Source organism: Mustela nivalis (assembly GCF_964662115.1).
Source record: "Mustela nivalis genome assembly, chromosome: 3".
Classification (NCBI taxonomy): domain Eukaryota; kingdom Metazoa; phylum Chordata; class Mammalia; order Carnivora; family Mustelidae; genus Mustela; species Mustela nivalis.
Window position 1 is genome coordinate 71,463,433 of NC_139022.1, and position 13,124 is coordinate 71,476,556.

At 33.5% G+C, this 13,124-nt stretch overlaps 1 pseudogene across 1 annotated transcript; it reads left to right on the plus strand.

Moving 5' to 3' along the window:
* Positions 1-4,233: 4,233 nt before the first annotated feature.
* On the plus strand, positions 4,234-4,944 carry LOC309860927 (platelet-activating factor acetylhydrolase IB subunit alpha2 pseudogene; annotated as a pseudogene). Its single transcript has one exon. The product of its transcript is annotated as a platelet-activating factor acetylhydrolase IB subunit alpha2 pseudogene (transcript).
* The last annotated feature ends 8,180 nt before the right edge of the window (positions 4,945-13,124 follow it).

A 13,124-nucleotide genomic window follows, 5' to 3' on the forward strand; every position in this document is an offset into this window, starting at 1 on the left:
AGATTATAGGGCTGTGGAAATCAGCATTCCTTCTAGCCATGCAGAGAAAAGTTAAGATTTGACAATGCACAAGTTTATAGTAAGCCCTGAGGTGAGCTTTAACTTCACATTGAACTCTAGAAAGAGGTTCAACTGTGTAATTATTAGATGTTTAGAAATGTCGCCAGTGGCTTTAAGGGCCAAATTATGCTGTAAGGTAGTTTCTTATCTGCTTCTAAGTTATTGAAATGCTCTTCTACATTAGCTCCACATGTTTTTAACATTTTGCCCATTGTGATATTTGGGGAAATAAAACAGAAAAGAGAAAAACTATCGGCACATGCGTGCATATGTGTGTGTGACTCTGTGTGTGCACACATACCAGTGTGTGACTCATTTGACTGTTTTTTACTTTTCCATAGACAAAGTCTTACACATAGGCACAACTTATAGTTAATTATGGTATAAGTTTTAGATGCCCAAACATCTCACTTATTTTATTTTGATTTATTTTATTTCACATTTCACATATTTATTTTATTTCACATTTGTTTAAGACACCCAAAATAAAACATACAGTATTGTGCACCCGAAGGATTTCTAAGGTGCCTGAAATTTCAGCATTTATTGTTATTTTCTAGATTGTAAGAGGTATGAAATATCATTTGTACCTCTATAATTTATTCCTACAAAGCACAGAGTGTTGACTGTCTTAAACAGGCAGTATAAATGTGTTGAATGACTAGAGTCATAGATCATATTCTCTAAATCCAGCACTTTGTGTCATTATCAAAACTATGTATGTATTCCATAATTCATGAGTCATTGATAAACAAGTGGAAGTGTTAATCACCAATGCAATGAAACAGACTGCTCTGTCACCAAGAGATCAAGTTGGAAAGATAAAGGACAAGGACAAGTGTTCTTACTTTGCTTTAGTGAAGAGAGGAGGAAAGACCCAGAGCTGGGTGTTATAGGACCAGGTACAGAGCCCTAAGCAGAGTAAAGTGGGAAATTGAAGGGGCCTTGAAAACAGGTTTTTGTTTGTTTGTTTGTTTTCTTTCTTCTTTTCTTTATTTTTTATTTTTAGGTATTGTCAGCTCCGTGCCTCTGTCCCTCATACAAGTGTGAAAATAGATGCTTTAGGAGATGCCATGACCCAGGTCTTTCCCTGTGAGGTAGTTAACACTGCTTAGAGACTGACCAGTACATGAATGAACCCACCTGACAAAATTCCAGCTACTTGAGATTACGGATTATTTTTGACTGCTAGATTACTGTGTTCCTTAAAAGCTTGTAAACATGAGGGGACATTTTCCCTAAGAAGGAGTCTATTCCAAAAGTGGTTGTATTTCCACTTATCTCATTGTTTGTTTTCTCCTTGAAATGCATGGTTGTAGATAGTATCAATACCGCTCCTCTAAACTGACACATTCTCGCAGGCTTTTAAAATGTGCTGAATTTATACCTTTTATTAGTGGAAGACAATGTGTAATCATCCAGCTTCATTCTGCAACACATTTTGAAAGCTTTTGGAATGATTGAAACATAATCAAATTAGAGATTGCATCAATACAAATCAGCTACGTATGTTTTCTCATTCGTTTAAAGCAAGCTGGCAGACCTAGCGGGTAACCTGACTCCAGTTTACAATGAGCTTCATTATACATGCTAAAGAAAATCTCTATACCAGTTGGGAACTCTGTTGCAGTGATTTGGCATGCTTGACTAAACTCGCAAGGGGGAAATATGTACAAAGGTTTAAAGATTAGATTCAAATGAATTGTGTCAATCGAATTGAATCATCAGACCAAAATTAAGACACAGTGCAGTACTTCCATGTAAATTATCCGTACCACTGACACAACATAAGGTATTATATTGTTATTATAGACCAGTTTCTTCCGAATACTGGTTTAGGTTTAATTTCTCATTTCTCCTAAGGGATATCAGTGTTCTGCCTAACTTAATGGTTCCCCTTCTACTATCAATAACTTATTAAGCAGCTTTTCTTGGACCTCTTTTGCAAATAGGCTGCATTAAATGCTTTAATTAAAAATTAATTTTTAATTTTAATATTTCACCTATAATCTAAATTCACATTCATTTTTTTCTGTTATCCTATCTTATAGATTTGAATTTATATGATTTAATCATCCATATTATACAAATTTCTAAATACATTTAAAAGCCTAATATTAATGCAAAGCTTTGCATTTAGTTTTATTTTGACACATGCTGATGTTTTGTGTTGTTTTATTTGTTGTTTGAATCTGTATTCAGATATGAGGATAACTCTTGATAACTTTCCAGGTTATTAGGCATTTCATAAAATAATTGTAAGAACTGAGTATTTTTTAAAAGATACTTAAACATTCTTAGAGGAGTCAGTGCTTTCTTTAATACTTAATTTCCTATAAAATGATTAGTTTTGCCCATGTGCAGAATTGCCTAGGAGTAGATAACATGATGCATACTTAGTTTTAAATGGAAGTTGTTGACATTTGTAACAAAAAATATCAAATGAAGTAAGTCTATCTTGAATTATTCTGAATTACCAATAACCCGTGCCAGTTAGGTAATGGCTTCCTATTAAGGTTAATGGAAATTGAATGTAAATCTCCATGAATAAAATTAAGGCTATACTGATATCTCAATTACTCAGAGCATAGGGGTCTGTGATATTCACCCTTTAAAGAAGTAAAACTGCTTACTAGAAGCCCTAGGCTAATAACAAAACCAATTTTGCAGTACTGCTTAATGGTAAGGTCAGGAAAAAAAATAAATAAATAAAAGAAAGAAAGAAAAGAAAAAGGCCTGAATTCAGGAAAAACATTTTAGTTGTTAGATTTTAAAGCTTCTGGAAGCAGTGTTATATCCTATAGTCCCTGAAAACTTACATTTTAACAAAGTGTGTTTGGTGAAAACATCTCATAGGGCAAAAAATTGGAAGTCTTTATTTTAGAAAAGAATTTCTTTGGTTCAAAGTAACTTCTTGACAACAGGGAAGTATGAATTGTGATTTCCACTTCCCCTTTCCTTACTTCTCTCTTCTTTTCTGATTTTTACCCCAACCTCTGGATTTTCTTGGATCCTCCAGCCTATATATATAAGCCCCCATCCTTCTCCTACTTTTTTACCAACTCTCTCTTTTCTTCTCCTTTGCCTTTTCCCAGTACCACATGAAGAATACAACTATTTTATTGCAAAATATATATTACTACTACCCTACATCAATTTCAACTGTCTTTTATCCAAGCTTAAAACTAGTCTTTCTGCTTTAGTTTTTACTCACTCTAAACGATGTTTCACATTCCAACTAGACTTTTCATTTTAAAATTAATATTTGGTCATATCACTCTCCTTACAAAACTTCAGATCTTTTATAACCCAAACTCCTTTACACTGCATTCAATATCTTCCACTCTAGCAGCAAACTGCCCCTCCAGATTTCAGTTGCAGTTTCTTCCTTATATTCAAAATGTGTCAAAACCTCATGGTTTTCTTGAGAAAGAATCTGGAAAAAAAAAAAGAATCATATTTGTGCACCTCTATTCCTTGATTTGTTTCCTCTGCTTATGTTGTCACTTTGCTTCACAGCATTAATTGCACTTATTGCAAGGTCTTCACATGTCTGTCTCTTCTGGTAGATGGTATATGAGCTTATTATTTTTATTTGTTTGTTTGGTCTTTATGGACCTACCACAAAATAGGTCACTCAAATTGTGTGTTTCTGGTTAGTGAAGTAACTTTAATGAATTCTTTCTAGAGAATTTCTTAGACTGGTTAGAAGATATACAGCCTGGGTTAGAATGAGAAAGGTAAAATTGGTGTTTAACTATGTACTGAGACATTTTCTTTTTATAATATATGGTTGGTTTCTTTTTCCTGTAAAACATAATTACTAGGGATGGATCAATTCTCTGTACTCCTCTATGCACCCCCGCTAAATACTCATACTTATCTCTGTAAGTCAGATGAAGTAATTGAGTCTTAGTCATTAGATCTATCCTCTACAACACACCCACTAACACTCTACTGCCTCTTAGGCAAAAAGCAAACTTAAAGTATTTCATGCAGCCTATTTGCAGAAGAGGTCCAAGAAAAGCTGCCCTTGCTGTCACGGTCGAGAGAGGAGGAGGAGCAGCTGCCGCTGGTGCTAAGGTCCAAGGAGGGACACACTGGAGTGGGGCTGCTGGGACTGAGTGAGGTACAGATTGTCACCCACAGATGCTTCAACTGCTTGGGGCCCACATGGACCCTCTGCTTGAGTGTGTAACGAACCAAGGAGGCTCAAACCCAGTAGCTATTCCACATGCAGTAGAATATATTCAAAGAGAAGACAGGTAGATGTGTCAGCATAACAGATTTGTCCTGGACTGTAAAGACAGTGAATCCGATGTACTGTTTGTGGGGGAACTCCACGGTACAGTTCATGCACCAATATGAAGTATGGCAAGAGCTTTTATCCCCACTTCATATAAGAAATTTTAGAATTGGAGGAGATGCAACAAGACTAGTTTCATGCAGACTGAAGGATGGAGAACTGGGGAATATTAAACCCAAGGTCATTATTGTCTGGGAAGGAACAAACAAGCATGAAAACATGGCAAAAGTAGCAGATGGAATTGAGGCTATCATACAACTTATCAATTCAAAGTAGCTGCAGGCCAGACTCTTTATACTGGCTTTGTTTCCTTGAGGTGAGAAACCCAACCATCAGAGGTGAAAGAATGTCAAGGTGAACCAGCTCCTTACATTTTCTCTGCTGAAACTTGCCCGTGTTCAGCACTGGACACTGATAGGGTTTTGGGCACTGAGAGTGTGCCTTCTCCACCTACCACACATTTGATTTTCTGCATCTCACAGGGGGGCAGTTAGACAATGTTCTGCAAACTCCTGTGTGAACTCATTATGCAGTTGTTGGAGGAAACACCTGCCAAGAAACAAAACACCATTGCCTGACTGGCTCCCCTCAGTGTTTAAGAGCACCCAAGTATCCTCAGATTGGTTATATCACTGATACTACAGAATCCCTCTCTTAAGGCACTTTGCATCGTATAGAATGTTCCTGTATGGTCATATCTAGTGTTTGAAGAGCAGGAGGCATTTAAACTGGTCTTGCACATAGAAGGTTTGCTTGACACAGGAGAAAAATTAGTCAAGAAAGACTATGGTTTAAATTCGTTTGAAACCAAAAGGGGACTTTTTGGTCATGTGTGTGAGACATTCATTGAATTATCACTGTTTTCCCTAAGACAATATCAATTCTAGGTACTGAACCAAATGAAGACTTTTTTCTTGGCCATTGTTTCTGTGGTTTATGTCATACATAGAAATGATCAGGATCACACTTACTTGGCTTTAAAATAGATGGTTTTTCTAGTTATTAAAGTTCATAATTTAGCCTTTTATTTTTATTTTCCTTTATTTGTATGTATTCACATCGTTTTCTTAACACATCATTAGATTGAACATGCTTGTCATTCAAAAAAGGGGGATGTTATAGTTACAAATGAATTTGTTCAACTATCTTAATCTTTCCCCTGTTTAGTAGTGGAAGACAGGTTTTGCCCCATTTGGGGGACTCTGTGGAACATACTGTATGTTTGCTGCTGAATACCATATCTATAATAAACCCATGCATACTGCTTTTCCTCCGTTTTCCCTCATCTCTTAGCTCTGTTTTTTTGTTTGTTTGTTTTGTTTTGGTCCTTGTTGACATTACATGCTTCTAACACATTTTTGACTGAGGAGCTCTGTTGTTGGAAGTATAAGTCCCCAGCCAATTACTCTCATGAAGATATTACTGATGTGTGATTCATTCTCGTGTGGTCTTCTATGCACAGAGTCTGTGTAGTGCTATCCATATTCAGAGTTCTGGTTTGTTTTGTTTTGTTTTCCCTTAAAACATGTTACAGTTTCCATTTAAAAAAAAAATCAGAATTCTATTTCCCATTCTGTAAGCCCTGACATATCTCAAGTTTTATGGAATATTAAGGTGTATGTTTTATTTTTGATTGGCTTAATATTTAAATTATATCAGTTCGGAAACATTTGGCTTTTTTCATGGGGAAACAAATGGATCTGCCCTTCAGAATAGACATTCTGCCTTAATTCCACCATTTTAGTGAAAAAGAACCAGGTTTGTTTAACTTTCAGGGTTTCTCCTAAATGTATTTTTATCTGAGAATTTCTTTCAAGAGAGCTCTTTGTAATCTTAATAGTTTGCTTGAACTACAAGAACTGCTATTAAAAAAATAATGGGACAATATGTGGTTTATTGTTCAGTTAACCTGTGGAATATGCACAAACTGGATCTTCCAACAAGTATATTAAATGGGACCAGGTGGGTATGAAAGTAACCTTTTAAAATATTCTCTACACTATCTCCACTCAGTGTTCAAGTTCAGTAACTAAGCATGTGTTTTATGTTCAGCTTGCAAGGCAAATGGCAGTGCTTTTGTGTGTTGGAGGGAGTTGCTAAATGTGCAAAAGCCACTTCTGTTTGAGAGAGAGATAGTACCTGGGCTGGTGTATTTCTTGTGAAACTTCTTTCTAGGAATTTTTTTTTTTTGGCCTTGATTGTTTTTTGTTTGTTTTCTGTTTGTTTTCTTTTTAATACATTTCTAAATGTATCATGTCTTCATTAACAACAAAAAAGACTTGGCATGTTTACTAAATCTGTTTATTACATTAAAATTGCCTTTCCAAAAAAAAGAGAGAGAGAGAGAGAGAGAGAGAGAGCAGGAGTGCTCTAAAGATAGTGAATTATTTTCAAAGACACAGAGTTGCTAATGAAGGACATACCATGCCCTCTCAGTGTGCTTTGTGAATAAACTGAACACCTTATGGCCCCCTTTTTAACAAAAAACCTAAGTAATTGAAGTAGTAGTTTTAAAAACCAAATCATACTCTAAACAGGTACCAGTATTACTATTTCTAAGGCCAAACGCATATATATTTTAAAAATAATTTCCAGAGATTCCATGCAAATGAGTCAGAGATGTAAAGGTAATAAAGAAATTTGTGCAGTTTAAAAATTTTTTTCCATTTGTTAAGTTTCTGGGGCTAATTTGCTGATAACAAATCAAAAAAGACTGGAAAAGGCATCAAACATCTTGCCCAAAGTCATTCTGAAACAATACTTAATAAATTGAATATACATGAACTTTTACTTCCTTCCTACAACTACTGTTCACATTTTGTAGAATATAAACATTTTTACATTTATGAAATTTTTTCTAATACATAGGTTATTCTAAATCATATAATTTGAAATATCTTAATGATAACCTATAGCTTTTAGAACTAGTGATTTAGGGATGCCCTGGTGGTTCTGTCAATTACTGAGCTGCCTTTGGGTCAGGTCATGATCCCAGGGTGCTGGGATCTGGCTCCTTGCTCATTGTGGAGCCTGCTTCTCCCTCTGCCAGCTGTTCCCCCTGCTTGTTCACTTTCTCTTTGTCAAATAAATAAATAAAATCTTTTTTTTTTTTAAGATAATGAATTAAGCTAGATTATGTAACTAGTTCATCTAAAATAAATACATCTTTTTTCTTTAAAGATATTTAAAGAGAGAGAGAGAGAGTAGGCATGGGGGGAAGGGGTGGAGGAAGAGGGAGAGAATCTCAAGCAGGCTCTGAGCTAAGCCCAGAGCCCAATGCAGTGCTTAATCCCATGACCCTGAGATATGACCTGAGCCAAAATCAAGAATTGGATGCTTAACCAACTGAGCCATCCAGGCACCCCATAAATATATCTTTTATATGTAATCATTGGCAACTCAAAATGATGAAAGAAAACTAAATGCTATACAATTTTGAATGTATTTCTTCTGCATATATATATATTTGTATTTGTTTTAGTTGTAATGGAAAAAATCACTATATATCTTAAAAAGTTGGAAGAAAATAATTTTCAGAACAGAAAAATGAAATTGATGTTTCAATTAGACATTTTCTTTCTGTATGTATTTTCTCTGCTATTTTGAATTCATGAGTAATGGAATTTAAAGCTTTCTGCCAAACATAAACTATATTTTATTTTTACTTTTTTATGAGCTAATATTTATCTTTCTGAACTACTTATTAAAAATTTTGAGCTAATCCTTACCTTTCTGAAATGATACCATTTTGTTGTGTTCAAGCAGATGAATGTAACTAACTTAGCCACTTTTTCTATAATTACCCTGTAATTAAGCAATATATAATGTTAATAAAAATAAAAAAAAACTTGCAAAGTATTACTGGGAAAAGGAATGTCTGTTTCTGAGAGAGTGCCTCCATAGGTACGAAGTATAATTGTATTCTTTTTCACTGATCCTAGTCACAAATATCCACTCTTCCACCCAGAAGTTATTGAGTATGGTTAAATATATTATTAATTCCAAAGTGACTATTTTTATAACCTTTACCAATGGTGGGAAATGGGTTATCATTCTCATACTTGCAGTTAAGGCTGCTTTGGAAAAAAATCTAGTATCTATGCCAACCTAAGTAGAAGAGAAACCTAGGAGTGGGACTTTGATATTAAAATTTTATTATTCAAGAGATCCATATCCTACATGAAATCTTTTTTTATCATTGCCTCTGAGAGAGAAGAGTTTTTTGACACTTAATCATTAATATTACTTTAGCTTTCAGTAGTATAGGAGATGGATTCAATTCTCATCAGAAAATTTACTCTTCAGCAAATGTTGAGTGCAAGCAGACTTGGTAAGTCTGACAGTGCAGCCACTACATGAGTAGCTTCCTAACCTACAGTGGTTCAACCATATTTTCCTGGGCATTTAAAATTTGGACACCTAAAGAATGAATTATTTAGTTCTGGTGGGTCAAAAGCAACCACTATATGCATATAATGAAAAGCCAGTTCACAGACAAGTGAAGCGCAGAAAGATAGATTTTCATAGGTTCTATTTATTAGATAAAGACCCTCCTGTATATTAGTTTTTTGAATATTCTAGATTCTTACTATAAATGGGTGATGACTTCTGTTAATTTTCTTTTGTTAGTTGTTTTTATTTCTCAATCTATTATGAAAAATAGTGTGTTTTTTCTTCAAATTAATATACAGTATTACAGTGTTCACTTTTCCAGTATTAAGCCAGCCTTGCATTCCTGAGATAAATGCCACTTATAAGGATATTTTATGCCCTTTTTTATACTACTAGATTTATTTGCTAATATATGTTTTAAGGATTATTGATTATGAAGGGAAATTGGTTTGTATAGTAACTAAAAAAGTACGTTCTAGGAATTGTATCAGTTCTTTATTCGTTGATTTAGAGTTACCGAAAAATTATTTTATATTATAAAAAGTTATGTTTTATAAAAGTCTACCTTATTACTAGAGCTCCACAATAAAAGGATGGAGAAATGTATATTTTTGTCATGACCAATGGCTAGTTCCATCATAGGAAAATTATGGAATAATTATGGAATATAAAGAATTGATTTCTACATATCATAAAATATAATTGCATAATGTCAATAACAATGTGAACCTCAAGGATAGCCATCATTTTTTAAAATTCTTGAACCTCCATTATATGCTGGTTGGTGTTTAGCTGCTTCTGTTATCCTCACAATAACTCTGTGATAGTTGTTTTTTTACCACATAGAAAAAGACTGCATCTCAGAGAGAATTAACCGCTTTCCCAAAGAGAACAAAATGAAAAATAATGACATTGGTGAAATTCTTGGTCATTTTTATTGAGACATATTAAATATAAGAAAAGGAGCAAAAGAAATGATTATAATTGGGAACAGCATAAACAGTGATGTATAAGTCCTCTTTTTCCTCTTTCCATTGCAATAAAATCTACCCTGCAGCAGTCACAGCAAACCAGAGGTTGGCAAACTAGGGTATGAGGACCAAAACCAGTCTTTGCCTATTTTTGTTAGGCCATGAGCTCTGAATAGTTTCCATATTTTTTAATGATCAAAAAACATTAAAAATAATATTTGCTGAGACATGGGAAGTATACAAAATTCACATTTTAGTTTCCATAAGTGAGGTTTTATTAGAACAGATCCATGCCCATTTGTTTATGTGTTCATATGTTATTTATAGCTGATTTTGGACAATAATGGCAGAATTGAATAGAAACAACAGACTTCAGGGCTCACAAAACATAAAATATTTAGTGTCTGGCCCTTAACAGAAAAAGTTTTTCAACTCCTTCTCTAGAATATTTATTATTCTGTATGTATGTGTGTTTATAAGAATGTGTATATGCATGCATTATATATATATATATATATGTATGTATATAGTAAGTATTTTTCCCTTGCTGTAATAACTGTTTACTTCATTTTCAAGTGCACACTGCCTCAGTTGATATTCCCAATTTTTTAAAAAAATTTTTTATTTTTTATAAACATATATTTTTATCCCAAATTTTTATTTGAGGTATTGGTATCATTGGATTGAATATTTGTTCATTTGTAAAGGAGAATACATGAGGGTGTTAGAATAAAGTTACTGCCATTAACCTGCCCAGATCTTTCTATCTTGATTCCAGATGCAATAAGAGGCTTAGAATTACACTGACACCTTTCATCTGCAAATAGCTTTAAAACATATTTTCAGAAGTTAAACCAATAATACATGTATAATTATAATTTAGACCATTTTTGCAGGTGTTTCAACTATCGTTTTCCTCATGGTAAGAAAAAAAAAAAACCCTTAGTTTTTAAGTTGCTTAATTGTCAAAGAGATTACAGATGTAAAGGTGTTCACCTATACATAATATTTGAAGAGGTATCTAAAAATACCAAACCAGTGATTTGGTAATTGAGGCAAATATTTGTAAACTTAAGTATTTTCTTAATTGTAAGCTGGTTGATTCGATTGTTGCTATTTTTTTTTAAAGATTTTATTTATTTATTTGTCAGAGAGAGAGCAAGCAAGAGCGAGCATACGCAGACAGAGTGGCAGGCAGAATCAGAGGAAGAAGCAGGCTCCCTGCGGAGCAAGGAGCCCAATGCGGGACTTGATCCCAGGACGCTGGGACCATGACCTGAGCCGAAGGCAGCTGCTTAACCAACTGAGCCACCCAGGCGTCCCAATTGTTGCTATCTTTATAGCAGTACTAAAAAGACACGTGACAATACAAAACACAACAGCAATTAAAGATACATTTCAAAAATTGTTCAATTTAGGAATATTTTCAAATGTTTATTTTCTTTGCTAAGATGCATACTTTGTCAGAAAATAAGTATATAAAGAATCAAAATATGGGTTTAAACTTGAGCTCTTGGAAGTAGTAGTTGTCTTAAATTTTCTTTCATTTAATTGTTGACAGTATTAAAAGTCAGTCTTTTTGAAATGCATCATAGAAAGAGGAAATATATATATATATATCTTAAAAAGGGACTGACAAGAATATGTACACTCCAATTACTTATGAGGTTGATCAATACTTTAATATGTGATCAAATTATATTTAAGAAAGATAACAAATATATTTCTAGGGAAACAAGATAACTCCAGAAGGGACTTTTAAATATTGTTTATCTCTAAATATTATTTGGTAATATTTATCATATTGATAAATATATGATTAAATATCATATTGGTAAATTATCATATTATTAGTTGAAAGGAATAATAACTATTTTAAACAGCTATTTTGCTGGGACAAGCTAAATGTTTAATAATTTGTTACTTATGTAATATATTCTTTTAAGATGGAGTATGTTTTTGAAATTTACAAGTTGTAGATACAAGAACAAAAAATCAAAAGAGTATAGCCACTTTCAAGTATTTATAAAGTAATAAACATTTTTCTAAAATTTTTTAAGTACAAATATGAATAAAGCTATTGTCAGCATTACCAAATGATAATATTTGAATTCTGGCATCAGGGTCCATGTATAAGCACTCTGTTATGCTACCTTTCAAAAATTATTATTTTTCTATTGAATGCAATAGAAACAGAAAGCATGTGAAAAATGTATGTAATGCTCATATTGATAACAGCATAAGATACTAATTTTCTTACACACAATTCTAAATTCTGTGCTGTTAGTACTTACTGAATTGAAATTCTTATTTGAATAAGGAAAGCTTGTGAGTTTTGTAAACAAGAGTTATGTCAAACAAATCTATCCTGGGCCCAACAGCAACAAGAATTCCTAGTGTCTGGATCTTGGTTTCTAATACTGTTTTCCAGTGAAAGGTGCCTGAGCTCCTTAAAGAAGTGGCTGATTCCTTTACATACAAAAGGAGACCGAGTACCTTATAATCACAGAAAGAAAAAAGTACTATAAAACAAGACAAAACCTCACAGTGTTGGCGGGTTGGTATCTGAAAGGAATACAGTAGCCAACTAATTAGTTCTCACTGACCAAAGCTGGAACAATTTGAGCAATAAAGTAGTAGTGGGTTATAACTCAAAGTAAAAAATAAATATCTCTGAGTCCATACTGATATAAACAAATTATTGAATAAATAAATGGAAGAAAAGGCAATGTCCCATGCAGAATTATCTCAAATGATTGATGTAGATAATGTCTCCAAAGAGACAGAATACAACTCTACTTCTTAAGTGTGAGCTGTGGCACAGAGTGACCACAAGTGACTTCTTTCTTGACCTCAGAATGTACAACATAGAAAAAAGGGGGAAACAGTAACTTAACCATGGAGAGATCTGATAAATACTACCCAGACAAGTGGTCAAAGTTAATGGCAACACTGATAAATCATCTTCAGAGTCTGTATGTACCCTTGATACAATGTAATGAAAATAGCACTTTAACTCCATGATCTTTCTCCTACAAACCTATATCTTGAGGCTAATCAGGAGAAAAAATACCAGACAATTCTAAATTGAGGGCTATTCTAAAAAATATCTCACCACTATTTCTCAAAACTGTCAAAATGATGAAAAAAAAAATAAAGGAAGTCTGAGAAATTGTCACAGCCAAGAGTAGCCTAAGGAGACCTGATGACTAAATATAATATTATAACCTGAATGGGATCTTGGAAAAGAATGAGGACATTGAGTAAACATTAAGGAGTCTAAGGTTAAAAAAAAAGTTTAATTAATAAAAATATAACAATATTAATTCATTAGTTCATTCAGTTGTGACAAATGTACAACACTATTATAAGATCCTAATAATAGGGGATCTAGA